General features: G+C 49.9%; 1 protein-coding gene across 12 annotated transcripts in view; it reads left to right on the top strand.

Annotated features, from left to right (window-relative positions):
- Positions 1-6,920, top strand: part of Tle3 (TLE family member 3, transcriptional corepressor) — a 48,684-nt gene that overhangs the window by 3,803 nt on the left and 37,961 nt on the right. The window lies entirely within an intron of this gene.

The raw sequence follows: 6,920 nt of genomic DNA, 5'->3' as shown, positions 1-6,920 counted from the left end.
GTGGCTTTTTTGGTGGGCCTGTCAGTTCCTTTCTGGGGTCACAGGGATGGCCAGAGTCTACTCCTGGCTGCCTCTTTGAAGGTCCAGATTCCTTCTGCTGGTGTGTCCGTCCGTGTCCTGTCGTGTCGTGTCGTGTGTGTGGTCCCGTGTCCCCCCCCCGGCCCCCCCCCCCCCCCCCCCCGCTTTTCTTTCTTTTTCTTGCAAAAATGTGATGCACTGCCTCGATAAGATTACACTTCAAGGACCTTAAAAGCTAGGCTGAGCTGTCGAAATTTAAGGGAATGAAGCCACAAACGGCCTAAAAAACGTAAAGCCAGAGTGAAATGCAATCCTAGTGTCTCGCATTTTGGAGGCGAGTTTCTCAACTCTTCATTTGAAAGCAGCTGCGTCCCCATTTCACAGGAGGAAGCCGAAGCCCAGGGGTGAAGTAACTTGCCAGGGGCAGCCTCACCAGGCCTTTGGAGATGGCTGGCAGTTGAGCTCAGCTTTGTAATCCTGAAGTCAAACCAGTTTAGCTAGATGTGGTATCCTTTGATGGATATGTAAACTACCTCACTTTGTCACTCTTCTAATAACAGTATACCTCAAACTGAGCAAATACAAACACCCTTTATCTTGGTGCATATCAGTAACTAGTCCTGTGCTAGGCCAGGCTGTGGGAGAGGCCTATTTGTGTATTTGTGTTCCAAGGAGAGGCTGCCTATAATTTGGCTTGGCCATGATTTGCACGTATAAATGGCTCAGGCCGGTTGTTCTTTTTAACAATTGGTGTTCTTGAAATCTCAGAAGGCTGTTGACTCATTCTAGCCTTTGGTGACCGTGACGTGAATGGATTTTCTGCTCTAAATTAACAGTCATTTACGAGGTTTAAATTTTGCTCTTTAAAGGGGACAGGACCCCAGGCAGGTGAGAAGGGCAGGTGACCCCTGGGGAGGGGGGCCAGAGGGAGTGTGCAGATTCCTGCCCGCTTCAGTGGCTTCCTATAGAGCCTTTTGAATCTGTAGTTTTCTTTCCTTTCCCCTCCTGGAGGGAAGTCCTGCTGTTGGGTGAAGGGCAGCCAGAAAGGGGCCAGCATTTACTGAGCAGTACGGGAAGCCAGCTTGTGGTTTCCCGAGGAATTGGGTCCCTAGGCCGGCACACATGAAGACTACTTACTGCATTTTGACATCTCTACCTGTAGAAACCATAGACACTGCTTTATATGTAAAGAAAGTTCTCCTGGGAAGGAAAGACTAGAAATCAGTTCTGTCCTCACTCTAGGCAGAACTGGCCCAGACCTGACTGGTTCAGGAAGAATGTATGAGATGAAACTGGGGTCCCAGGTGCTTTAAGTCCTTTGGGATATTATGTGAGGCGCCACTTCCTCCCTTTCTCCAGCCCTCCCACTCCTCTGTACTTAGTATCTTGGGTGTGTTTAAAGAGGGTAATTGCACCCAGGTTCAAAATTTATAGCAGCAGTTATTCTAAGAGCTTCGTAATTAAGGTGTAATATGCCCTTGCATGTTGAGCTCTGCATGGGTGGTGTTCCCTGTGTCTGAGTGGATGGTTCTTCGGTATAAAAAAGTCACCTTGGCAAAGCTATTCTGAGCTCTGGGGATGGCCTTAAAACCCTGAAGAGTTAAACATCTTGATGCATTTGGTGGTGGGGATTGTATAAAGAGCAGCTGTATGCATCTGGGATTTCTGGCTATCCCCCAAACGGGGTTCTGAGGGAGAGAATGCCTGAGGTCTGGTCACTTTTAATCCTCTCAGATGCTAGTGGTGGATCCTGGGGACTCGACCCTCTTTTTATAGGTGGGAAACTGAGGCTTCAAGGAAGCCTGGAGGGCAAGAGCAGGGGCTTACATCAGAGCCTCTGGGCTCTGCAGCTAGGCCCTTTGCCCCAGGCCCTGGGGCCTTTGCCCTCCAACCCCTTCCCAGCATGAATGCATGCTGTGCAGTCTGGGTTGGGTGAACTCACCCTGTGGCTGTGTAGGAACAAAGAGGTGGAGAAACCAGGCTGAGAAATGCAATACAACCCTGACCTAATGGCTCTGGCCACTCCCTAGGCTTGCAAGGTTCTGTAGAAGAAAACCCTGCCACTAATTGTAGTGTGGGCCTTAGGTGCGTTTGGCGGATGGTGGTTAGGCCTGAGCAAACAAGTTTATCAGCTGACCTGTTTAGCGGTTGACTGGTGTTTTATCTGCACACACAATCAAGTGACTGGAGTGCTTGAATTATTCATGCAGTGTCCTGCCCTCTAGACTTGACTGTTCGTGTGATTACATCTGCCTGGAACAAACAGGCTGGATTCTTCATCTTTAAGCGCACAGGGTGGGGGTGGGGACTCTGTACTTTTATATAATAGATGATCTACAGAACTGTCTCCTTAGGAAGTGTGGCTGTCCTCAGCCTACACACACACACACACACACACACACACACACACACACACGCACAACCACCACCACCACCGCCATATATTTTTTTTAAAAGCTCCTCTTTATTGGCTCTATGGGAAATGCCAATTAGCCAAGAACCTCTCGTTCTGCCAGATGGTCCCAAGTATTGACAGAGGGCAGCTGATGAGGTGCGTCCAGCCTGTTTTGATTTTACTGAGAGGTTAAACTCATTGTGATTGGCTCTGTGTCTCTGTCTCTCTTGCTCTTTCTCTTCCAAGCTGTCAAATCCCAGAGAAAAAATAAAAGGTTCCTCCTCCTACTCTTCTGCCTCCCTCCCTAATTATGGTAAAGCAAAGATTACAGAATCACAGGCCTGGCCTAGGACTTGAAGAGGTCACCACCTCCTCCAGGCTCTTGCTTCCAGGCAGAATGTCAAGGATGATTCAGCGAGGGCCAGGGAGATGATGATGGCTGACCGGCTCATCAGTTCCCGTCTTGTTCCTGCAAAGTCTTTCCAGTGTCAGCTGCAAACGACAAAGCCAGCTTAGAAACAGTGACTCCACAGCAACTGTCATGTGGTGGCTTTGAGAAGTGGTGCTGAGAGAAGCCGGCAGGCTGACCTTTCACCCTCTGTTGGTGAGCACTGATGTTTGGCAAGCTGACTCGAGGCATTTTAATTCGGGAGCAGCATCATGTCAATAATAGACAGTCACTGTTTTCAGTAACCCAGACAAGTCCTGGAGTTCCAGGGATGAAAGAGCCCTTTGACTTCATGGAGGAAACTGAGGCCCAGAGATGTTAACTGGTATGCCCAGACTCCTGAAGGCACAGGTTCCCTCCGAATTCCAGAGCTTTTTGTGGCAAGCCTCTTTTGCTTACTCCTAGCAAACTGCATCTTTAATTACCCCTGCTTGCCCCCATGCTATTATCCAGCCAGTCTCAGGCTACTAACCTGACTCCACCAAAGTCCAAAGTACCCCATTTCAGGTTGTATAACCATATCAGCTGAACCTTCTGTGTCCACAGTCCTGTCCCCATTTGCCAGCTATTTGCACAACTAATGATTTGGCATGTTCAGTAATAACACAGAACGCATAACTGGCAATCCCAGAGGGCAGGTTCACAGATGAGGTTGGGTGGTAAAACCTGTGAACTTTTTATCTGAGCCACAAGGCGGCCATAAACACAGCACTGAAGGGGGGACCTGGGAAATCTCTTTCTTGGAAGGATGGGCTTGGGTATAAGAAGTATATCTAAGAAGTATGGACTTGGGTATAAGACTTCTAGGCAAAGCAGCTCAAAGGGCCTCTGACCACTGCTAGGTAAGTCATTAGGCGTCAGGGTTTGATGGGAAGACTGGACAGTGGGGCAGAACCTGTTTGTGTGACATCTGAGTTGAGCTGTGAAATTCGCAGCTTTGTCAGAGTTCATCTTGCTTTGGATTCTACCTGATGTCACCTAGAGTCACCGGATTTGGTCCCTGAAATCACAGGGATTGTGTCATCTCCCTGCCTGGGCACCATCCTTACTCTGCTCTGGGGACGACTGATCCTGGAATCACGTTTTACCTTGTCCCATCTAGCACAGAGGGAGGTGATTGACTTTGAGGGGGTGCCTCAAGGCTGTCTCCCACTGCAGTTTCTGTGGGTGCTTTTTCTCTAAGTAGGGCTGTACAGAGTGGGGTTTTTTGGGCGGAGGGCGGGTTCTTTGTCTTTCTTGACTATTTGATCATTGAGACCACTCTAGAGCTGGGTAGATGGCCCTGTCCTTATCTTACAGGTTAAGATAGCTAAACCACCTAGGAACCTTCTAATTCTAGTCTGTAAACTCCTGGAGATGGAGTGTGGTAGGCCCTGAGCTGCTCCTCCTGTCCTCATTCCTCCCTCCACCCCAGACACAGGGTCTGGTTTTCCAAGTCAGAGTTGGTATTGTTGAAGGAGAGAGTCAGTCAAGGAATAAATTCCCTTTTCCCTTCCACATAGGAATTTTTTTTTCTGTCTCATTGTTTGTACAAAATACTGGGACACCAGGGGCCAGGAGTCGATAAATCTACTCACAGCAGGGCTTTGCCTTGTGACCCAGCACAGGGTGAACCTCCTTATCTCAGTGTTGAAACTATGCAGTTACGGAGAATACTCCTCTGCCAGGTCTCCAGTGCTTGCAGGCTGTAGTAGGTGCTCAGTAAACATGCAGGGTTCTCTGCATTGGCAGTTGCTCAGGCTGTGGATGGGTGGGTGACTGAGCTGCACAGAGCCCTGGGATGGAAGTGGGAGTTGTTACTGTGGGCTGCCTGCTGGTCTTGCTGATCTGAAGGCTGTTCTCTGTGGCTCAGCATCCAGTTTCCTCATCAGTGAAATGAGGGAGTTGGATCCATTCCCAAAACGGTTATTAGGGGTCTGGGATGAGTGTGGGCCCGGCTTGGTCACACAGGCGAATAAGACACCATTCCCTCCACTGGGGCGTCAGGCCTCTAAATAAGTAATTGCGATGCGGTGAGGTAAGTGCTAATGTGGTTGCTGCAGCCACACTTGCTTTACTCTTCCAGGGAAAGGGGAGCCTGATCCCAGAGGGGAAGAAAGGACGTCCCTGCAGAAGGACTGTTAACTTGAGTGGAGCCTTAAAGGAAGGGTGGGGGTTGTCAGGCTCCATCAGGGTGACAACAGTTCCTGGGAGTGCCATGAGATACATCCAGGAAGTCTCTGGAATGGAGGGGGAGGGTGAGAAGTGAGGGGAGGTGGTGACATTTTGCAGCACAGGGATCTCCAAGGCCTCTCCACCCTCGCATTCACCACACAACTCAGTGGCTCTCTCCATCCCCATATGGCTCTCCAGGGCTGGCTCCAGTCCATCTGGCATGGGACGGGGGCGTTGGGGGGACGCTCTGGGTGTCTGTGGCCCCCCCGTCTGCTTCCCCACCGTAATGCGCTGGTTGGAACTCTATTTCCCAAAGTGGCTCTATCTCTTTTCTCATAGTGGTAATTTTGTAATGACTGGGTATGACCCGCCCCTCCCCCACATTTAATTCTCATCAGCCCGGCTCTCCACTTTGCTATTAATGATAGCAGCCAGCAGAATAGCTTTCAGCATGCCATTGACAGTCTGGCTTAAGAGCATACTTGAAGTAGTGCTAGACAGCCGAAAGCACCCATAATTGTGTACCAGAGTGAGAACTGCGTGCTCAAGGGCCTTGTTTTTATATGCTTAAAGGGACAATATCTTGTTTTCAACAAATGCTCTCCGAGACACATCCAAGATCCTTTTCTTCCTCTCTCTTGTACCTCTCCTCCTCTCTAGGCTTCTTTTCTTTCTCTCGCCTTTCAAAATAAATGCTCCCCTCCAGTCGGGGCTAAGAGAAACTTAGGGAAGTGGGGATGACCTGCCCTGACATCAGCAAGGATATCTGGTGCCTCTGTTTGAGGCATCGTCCATTCCAGACTGCAAACTGCAGGTCAGCCTCTCCCCACTAAGGGTCCTCAGGGCCTTGAGTTTCTCAAGGAGGGAGTCGGGAGTCTGTCTCTGTTCTCTTAGGCACTGATTTTTCAAATCCTTTTGTTTGCTGTGCATGTTGCACTGGCAGCCAGAGGCTGGGGGATTCGAGCTACTGAGCGGTGGCTGAGTGAATATTATTCAGGCAGAGGCTGCCCTGACCAGGATGTCGGGGGAGGGGGCAGTCACAGTTCACCCTTTTGGAGCTAACCTGGGTTCTAAGCCCCTTCCTGGTTAGATTCCATCAGGTCTTTCATTTTGCAGAGTCTGAGGACAGAGACCTCCTTTCCTTTCACCTCAACCTCCCCGTGAGTGGTGGTGAGAGAACTAAGCGCCCAGATGCGGGAAGGGCAGCGGATAGGCCTGGGAGGCAGGGGAGCCCTGTTGAGCATCTGGAGTTTGGCTGTGGGCGGTACCCTCTTCTCTCTGCAGCCAGCTTCTCCCACAGAAGGAAGGAGTCTGATTGGGCCTGGCTGCCATGTGCACAGAAGACTTTCCCCTCGCTTGCTGTGTGAGTGGCCCAGGCAGAGTCCAGGATTCCAAGGCAGCAGTCATCACAACCTGACTGAGGACAAGAATGGGGAAAACTGATGTTGCAAATGTCACTGATGAGCCCTTTTAGATTCTTGTAGCACTGGAAAGGTGGTTAGACATCTTCATCTGAAATAACAGCCATTTGCCTAGAGGATGAAAGAAAGGTTCAGGCACTGGAAAGGCCTGGGGATGACCTGGGTGCACCCCAAGACTTGAGTGGGCTGCCTCTCATCTTGGGTGTGTCACAATTTGGTATGAGGGACAGAATTGTTTTGTGTTGACTGAGCCCTGATCCCAGTGTCCATTTTGTGGGGAATTCAAGAGAGAACGGTCATGCTGCAGCCCATGGTTCTTTTCCTGACCGTGTGCTGAACACATGACTTTTTTCAGGTTTCTGAGACCTGTGGGCTAAAAAGGTTATGATTATAAAAGGAGAGGTTAGTGCCCTGCACCTTGATTGCAAAATGTTTTTCTTTTCATCTCATATTTGTGCAGTTTTAAGTCAAAAGGGGAAGGGGG

Source organism: Nannospalax galili, unplaced genomic scaffold (assembly GCF_000622305.1).
Source record: "Nannospalax galili isolate Female #2095 unplaced genomic scaffold, S.galili_v1.0 scaffold54, whole genome shotgun sequence".
Classification (NCBI taxonomy): Eukaryota; Metazoa; Chordata; class Mammalia; order Rodentia; family Spalacidae; genus Nannospalax; species Nannospalax galili.
The sequence above is the reverse complement of the archived record's forward strand: the minus strand, read 5'-3'. Positions and strand labels throughout refer to the sequence as shown.